Raw genomic sequence first — 7,605 nt, forward strand, 5'->3', positions numbered from 1 at the left:
CCACACCCCCCCCCCCCCCCCCCCCCCGGTTTCCCCCCTCCCCTGTGGCCTCTGCCCTCCGTCCGTGTGTGTGTCTCCGATGTGAGAGAGATACGGTCATTTAAGTGTTTGGAGTAAATTGGTTATAAAAGCACAATGTCGTCTAAACATTTTATAATCATGTTGAGTTTTGTTGGGTTAGATTTAGACGAAAATGCTGCCATGTTGAGTCTGTTTGCTGATGTGAGTGGACTGTGATCAGTGTTCATCTGAACTGGAAAAACTGAACTTAAAGACAATGAATAACAAGCCTTTTGGACTACATGTATATTAATTAAGCAGATACTGTTTACATTGCTGATTAAGAGTAGTACTTTTAACCAGTTACATTTGAGCTAGTAAAACTGCTGTTTACAGATGGATTTCATCTGTTTTGGTTGTGCAGAGCGAGGATCTCAGCCTCCGCTGCTGCCTCACATCATGAGTGATGTACAGCTGTCAGAGAGCTAAATATATCCATTGTAAACAAATATATTTTTCATTCAGAAAATAAAATGTTTTGTAAATTTTTAAAGTTATGATTTGTGACTATCTTTTTTCATGGTTTAAAGTTTTTCTACAAGTACAGAGAGACAGCATTGACAAACTGGCAGTAAATATGTTATTTTGTATTAGATGCATCTAGTATAATTTGAAATGCGTATAATAGGTTTTTTTATATTTATAAATATTTATATTTCATAGTTTGATTTTAATTTTTTAAGCCCCCTTTTTTTGAAATGTATATATTCAAGTTTGCCATTTTTTTTTTTAATCTTTCTCTTGCTTCATTTATTTTTAAGCATTTTTTTTATTTTAACTTTAGTTTTAGTCTTTTAGTATTAAAAAAGTTGACAATTGTATAAAAAAGTTACTACTGTACCTGTTCATGTTTCTTGAAGTGTTAAAATTAAATTGATTCTGCAAATCAACCATTTTAGTGTTTAAAAGATAATTGATAGGAAAAATAATGATTTCACTTATACTCCACTGTATCCAGCAGCACAAGAGAGCGTCATGTTCAATTGTGGTTGTTGTGGATGATCCAAAATTTTGGGAATAATCTTAAAGATGGATGGATTTAAGGAATCACAGCGCTGTCTCAGAACACTAAAAAGTTTCAGTCCATGTTAGATGTGGAGATTAATACATCTAACATATTTCTTGTTCCTTAATCTTTTATCAGAAATGGTAGCCATATATGATGAATCCCTTTTTTCACTGTGAAATCTCCAGACATTACAGGGATTGACATGCACTGAAGGAAAAACTCACAATGAAGAGTAAAAAAAAAAGAATAATAATGTTTAGGCCCACTTATTGCACATGAACAATTACAGGTGACTTCCAAGCTGCTTAGTCCCTCCCATTTTGACAATTTACTAATATTTTCCTTTCTACTCATTTATATGAGTAAATCACTGCTGCTTCAAATTGTATTTAGGTACATATGATGTTACCATTAATCCATAGTGACCTACTAAAAATTAAACTAATATTATAAAGACTCTTTATGCGCAGGGTGCGATTGTGAAAAAAACGAGGGGGGGGATGCTTTTGAAAATTTTGATGAAATGTTTGTAAACGACGGAACTGGCTATTTAGGGTGATCTCGTTAATAAAACATTGTAAGCTACGTTAGGCTATTCAGGTAATGATTAAGGATCGTATGTACGGATTGTGGCCTAAATGGTACGGCATCACTATAAAAATACTGTGAGAGCAGTGTACCCCTCCCTACCCATGACTCCGGTTGCCAGATGAGCTGCAGTGTTCTGCAGAAGAAACGTAGGCTGCTTCAATGAGCTTCAAATGGCAAGCTGTACGAACAGACGTACCACTGTAAGTTTGTTTTTTTTTGTTCATTATGTTATGCTTCATTGAGAGATATTTTGATAAGTAATTATCAAAAAAAAAAAAAAAAAATGATAATGTAATATGTATTAAAAAAATGTACTAATTGTCATTAGTTCAATTAATCGTACAGATAATTGCGGTATGTGAACGTATAATCGTAAAGACGTTGCCGTAGTGACAGTATAATCGTACAGATTATGCTCGTATGTGACAGTATAATCGTAAAGATGTATGCTCCTATGTGACAGTTAATCGTAAAGAGTTAGGCTCGTAACGATGACAGACAAGAACGGTAATTGTTAGTCTAGGCTACTGTCTCAATTACGTTTCAAAATTGCCATAGATGGGAGTGCTATGTGTTTTCCTCAAGAGTTCACTATGACAGAGAAACGGGCTCCTGTAATGCATTGCTAATGTTAAGCATACGTGTGAGCGAACGTTATGTTACTTTGCACACACTGCATAACTTGTGCGACTTCTGCATATATGAATGTCATTGACATCAAGTACAAGATTAGCCCAAGCCAGGGGGGGGGGGATAAATTTTACCTGATCCAGGAGAAAATAGCAACGTTGGCTGTCATCTGGTTCAAATTCTTCTCGTTTTCAGCCGTGCTGAAGATTAAAATCTCAGATCCACAGGAAGCTTTCTATTGGTTAGTGATGTTCTTGACTGTTCTCAATTGGTGATGAATTAACTTTACAAGCCCAGAGGAGAATCAAAGTTAATCAATTAAGCTGAAAGGGGAGGAGCCACCTTAATTCAAAGCTCTACTAAGTAGCAAAGCCAAAACTGACGTGTATTGGAGTTTTGTACCAAAGTTTGTTAGAATGGGCTTCTTGCAAGGTGTGTTAGTGTTGGTTGTGATTGTGGCTTTTGACCTGAAGAATGCATGGGGAAGTTTGAGACACAGTCAAAGTCCAAGCATCATCAAGCCGCAATCAGCTCCAGCTTCCAGAGGTCCTGTTCTTTCATCTCAAGGGTTCTTGAATCCTTTCCAAAAGGCTTCTCATTTCAGAGTTTTGACTCCAGAAAATTTCACAAGATCCTCTCTTTGTGTTTCTCAGGAAAAGCATCTGATGCAGTGTCCCGTCAAGCTCTGGACTGGAGGTTCCCATCGTTCCGGAGGTGCCCAGGGAGTTGCGGTGAACTTCCAGTTGAGTAACCTGTGAACTTGCCCAGTATGTGAAGCTGTTCAGTGCATTGAAAACCGGGTTCAATGGGATTGTGCAGAAGGATTTGTTTAGCAATGGTCCGCGTGATCCACGGCCATCGGTTTGTCTATGGGAGGCTGTCCTGTTGTCCGTGAAGAGGACTCTGCTCTCTGGGGTGCTCATCTTGCATATGAACTAAGGAATGCAATAAGTTTCTGATGGTAAGACTGTGTGATTCTTACCTGGTGAACCAATAAACAAGGTTCTTCATAGGCACCAAATGTTATTGTATGTTTAACATCCCCAGAACCATTTGTTTCTTCTAAAACTGCTACTGAAAGCTTCTTTAGGACCAAAAGTACTTTCTATGGCAGGCTGCTAAAAAACCATTTTGAACATCTTATTTAAGATGTAGTTGAGTGAACCTCATTTGGGTTCACTTCCATCTCTCTCAATGCTGAGAATGAGCTTGTCTACACCTTTGCTCTTACCTACACTCCTGTGGCATTTGCTGGCACTCCCGATTACCCGTGCTGAGGGTGCACTTGTTGGTGTTCAATGCCACTATCAAAGGTAAGTGACCAGATGTGACTTTCAGCAATGTTTCTTGTGGTGTTGCAACTGGAAGGTTGTTTTTGGTATCTCCTTGAACTGCAGGTTCTTTAATGTGAGCAGTAATGCCTTGAAGCCAATTTGGGTCCCTTATGCCTCAACGGAGGTTGGCGAGGACCTCTTGCAGTTCTCCCTGAACCTCATGATGGGTTTGTGCAGTGTTTGATCTTAAGCCTTGTGAATGTGGCTGTGCCTAAACTGTTCTTTCCTCTTGCAGATGACTGTGGTCCTCTCAGACCTTCAAACGTGTAACTACTTGGTTGACATTATTAATAATAGAGGCATCTGTTTGTGAACAGCTGTACAAACCATGAGTTCCCACGGCGTGGTTTTTGCTGGTAGCTGTGTGGCCACCCGATGGTATCGTGATGGTGAATTCTGTTCCGAGATATTCCTTCATTGAGAATCATGGGTAAAAGTCATATTTACATTTATTCTCCTAGAAACTGATTAAGTTTGTTCAGTGAGCACTTGGTCACTGAGAATTGGGTGTGATTCAAGTGACTAGGTTTAGTTCCTCTTGGTAAGTGCTTTTTGTTGTCACTGAATAGTTATCCCAATGTTCATACTATCATCCTAAATAGTATGTGAGATTAAAATTTGACTGGAAGAAAGCAGCATTTGAAAAGCGGTATGCCAAAAGAGTCCCTGGATGTTTCCATGTAAGTGTGTTGCCCTCTAATGGCTAATGTTGCCCACAATCCTTTGTGCTCTGGGTACGGAATGGTTTTAGATCTACAAATGTGTACTATAGTGGTAAAACCACACATGTGGTTGATGTGTGTATAACTGGTCAACCCAGCTAATAAAGAGGTTTTTGGAGTTGCTAAATCAAGCAGTTTACACGTGTTAAAGTGCAATTTAACCTTCTATAAACATGTTTGGGCATTAACATTTAAATGCAAAAGTTAGCAGAGTTCATCGTGGGAAGACCGTGGCTGGCAGAGATCAACGTATGTACTCTTTCTCTCCAGTATGGTAGGAATTTACTTTTTAAATGTGGGAGGATGTTAACTATGGTGACAGGCCAGTTTAGTGACCCCCTGAGTACATGTAACTAGGGCTACAGCAGTCTGTTTAAGATGCAATGGTGTGATAGTTTGTCCCAATGTTAGTACTGCGTAGCCAATGGATGCAGCTGGGTCGTGGCCTTGAGTTGCATGAAGCTGGTTCTTTGAGCTGCTCTTTAACCACTTGTCCCTGAGAATTGGAAGTATGGGAACTTGATGCTCCATCAGACGACTGAGGTCTCTCTCTTTGTCACAATCTATCAGTGCTTTGTGGATGCCAAGGGCTACAGCTTCCACTCTCCGCGTCATGCCTCGACCCGGAAAAAGATCCGGTTCCAGCTGGAAGCCTTCATGTTTCAGGGAGAGACAGTCCTTCTGTACGTTTCATGTTGAAGAATCGGGACTGACTGCTCTTCCTCTGCTTTGGTTTTGTGCCCTATCACTTGTGGTGTCTCTTGCAGATCTAAACATACTGTACTGTGAAGGCCACTGGTGCTTCTGCACCCAGTGTGCCCTCCCAAATCCTGTTCCTTCTCCAACGGTAGTTTCATCGCTGCTTAAGAACACTGTGAAGGTTCGTGTCTGATTTTTCTTTGTTGCAGTGGCTTGCTGCTGTGGACGCAGCCAGTCTTGTGTTTGCTGTGACTCAACATGTGGTCCTGGTGTTGGAAGTTCTGCTCCTATTGGGGGTAGGTAGCTTCACTTTAAGGTTGCTTTTGACACTTCATGTGCTCTACTTAACTTGGTATATTTGCGTTTGTCTAGGTGTTCAGTGGGAAGGCAAATGCCTCACGCGGTCCTGTAATGGTTTAAAGAGCGACAGAAGACTTTAGCTGACTTCAGTAAATGAGAGAATCCTAATTACTGGCTCTTCAATAAAGTGGAAAAACCCTATTCTTGTTTTCTGCTTTTCCTTGTCTAGTTTAACCAATTGGACTTGTGCTATGAAGGTGGGGGACACTGGTAGTCATAACTGTCCCTTTTCTCCTTTCTAGAAAAGCTACCTTCATCCAGTCGAGGAAGTTAACTTGTCCTTTAAAGAGACCTACTGTGAAGTTGGTTTAAACACCTCGTTGTAAGAATTACGTTGAATTTGTTTGCCCATGATGCTATAAATTGTTTCTGCCAATCAGTTCTCTGCCTCCAAGATTTTTTCACTTGAACTTCACCTCCCCTGAAGCACTGCAGATATTTGTATGGCCTCTTGTGTGTGTGAACACAGGTGCATCTTAAGTGAATATCATGGAAGTTATTTTGGTAATTTAATTCAAAAGCATTTCAAGATGTGTGCACAACTGAAATATTCAAAGGTTTTTTAATTCTGATGGTACGACTTACGCTTCGAAAAATTCAGTATCTCAAAATTGAATATCCATTTTGAGCAAGATTAGTACATCCTGGGTACTCCAGGCTATTTGAGCCAGCCCCCCACATGGGACTGACTTGTCCAAGATGATCATTGACACCCGCCACAAGGAGGATAAGCCACAGAAGGTCGTTGCTAAAAGGGCTGGCTGATCAGAGCGCATCGTACGATTCATAGAAAGCGACAGAAAAAAGGTGCATTGGGCAACAGGGATGACCATGACTTTGGAAGATGGTCAGAAAGTCATTCCTAAGAAGTCCTCGCAGAGGTACAAGGAGTGGACTGTGCCGGGTCAGCGACCAAAGAATCCCATGCTCAGACGTAAGCCCAGGAAAAGTACAACTGTCACATTCTTAGAACCAAGCCACTCCCTGAACCAGGAAAAAAAAAAAGTCAGAAGCATTTCACCTGGGAAAGAGAAAGAACTGACTTGCCTAGTGGTCCAAAGTCCCTTTTTCAAATGAGCACTTACCCCTACCTGGGAAACGCGTCTTATGGTGAAAGACCGAAGGTGCCGAACTAAAGTCCAGTGTGAAGTTTCTGAAGTTGCGGAAAGGTAGATGTCGGCTTCTGGTGCTTATCCGTCGAAGCCATCGCAGCCCAAAGTCAATGCAAGTCATCTGGAATGGAGATTCGAGCACTTTATGCTTCCATCTGCTGGACAAGATTTATGTACAAACCCGATTCCAAAAAAGTTGGGACACTGTACAAATTGTGAGTAAAAAAGGAATGGAATAATTTAGAAATCTCATAAACTTATATTTTATTCAAAATAGAATAAAGATAACATATCAGATGCAGTGGCGCAAAAAGTGGGTATGTGCTATATCCGCACCATACGGGGGGCGCCAAAGCGATGGTTAATTTTTTTTTTAAATAAAAGTTATATTAATTTATATAAAAGTTATATATAAAAAAAGTTATATACATTTTAGAGGACTAACAGGCTAGAGTAGGCGCCGGTGCCCTCATAAGATTCCATCATAGAATTTAAACATAGAAGGGTAATATCGCGAGTGGGCGGGGCGCAGTGAGCGCTGAGTGAGCAGCAGTAACGTTAGTGAGTTGTTGGTTGAAACTCGAAAGAGGTTTAAGCAAAAGCTATCGGGTCTAAATAGAACAAGAAGAGGGAAAATGAATGTACGGACTACGAGCCCTGTAGAGGAAAAAAAATATGCACAACACCACCCCAAGCCAATCCGTGGCGACGGTTAGTTATGGCAAGTCCGTCGCCCGTCAGTTTAGAATAAACCGTGCTCAAACGACATCTCTTACAACCTGTTCCCTCGGTTTAATAAGAAACAAAAACAGATATCAAAAACAAAAAAAAAAATGTACCCACAAATTCATAATCCGTCCCCAACGAATTTCCAATCCGTGCGTTCAGATTTTGGTAACACAGTGGCGTAAAATAAACACCGTTAGACCTTCCTACCGCAGCGGGCGAGACGCAGATGACCAGGCGACCCGACGGCAGCGGCAGCAGAAAAAGCTCAAAAAAAAAAAAAAAGCGACCGGGAGGGCAGGGGGGGCACGTAAGGCGCAACGACCGAAACACGAGAGGGGCAACCGCGCACGGCACGGAGA

General features: G+C 40.9%; 1 pseudogene; it reads left to right on the forward strand.

The window, feature by feature from the left end:
* The window catches only part of LOC109052472, a 15,868-nt pseudogene extending 10,403 nt beyond the window's left edge, over positions 1 to 5,465 (forward strand).
* Positions 5,466 to 7,605: the final 2,140 nt, after the last annotated feature.

The sequence above is a fragment of the Cyprinus carpio genome, chromosome B25, assembly GCF_018340385.1.
Source record: "Cyprinus carpio isolate SPL01 chromosome B25, ASM1834038v1, whole genome shotgun sequence".
Taxonomy (NCBI): Eukaryota; Metazoa; Chordata; class Actinopteri; order Cypriniformes; family Cyprinidae; genus Cyprinus; species Cyprinus carpio.